The sequence below is a fragment of the Equus przewalskii genome, chromosome 10 (assembly GCF_037783145.1).
Source record: "Equus przewalskii isolate Varuska chromosome 10, EquPr2, whole genome shotgun sequence".
NCBI classification, from domain to species: Eukaryota; Metazoa; Chordata; class Mammalia; order Perissodactyla; family Equidae; genus Equus; species Equus przewalskii.
The window spans coordinates 45225852-45226280 of record NC_091840.1 but is presented as its reverse complement, the minus strand read 5'-3'; positions in this window follow the sequence as shown (position 1 = coordinate 45226280).

Sequence of the window (429 nt, the reverse complement as noted above, 5' to 3'; positions counted from 1 at the left end):
TAGTGTAATCACTGTCAGCTAGAGAAAAGAGGAATGGAGGGGGAGTGGGGAAAAGACACCCAACAATGTTGTTCCACAAGGCCTCTTTTATTTTTCTGGGTTCACTGACGAACTCTTCCTTGACTTCATAGGTAGGGTTAAATGCCCTGCCCCTGAACTCCGGTACAGGGAGTTCACACCGCATTGTAAGAACCTAGTTCTTGTCTGCCTTCCCGCTACCCTGTGGGCTCCGTAAGGCTGGCTTTTTCCCTGCTGTATTCCCAATCCCTGATACATAGCGGGCATACCTCATGCTCAACAAACGTTGGCTGAATGGATGAACGAATGTATGAACAAAGGACTAATTGACTCGGAGTTAGTATTGCACCTCAAGTATACCCTTATGAGACTAGACACAGAATAATATGCAAATTTTGACAAATTTATTAG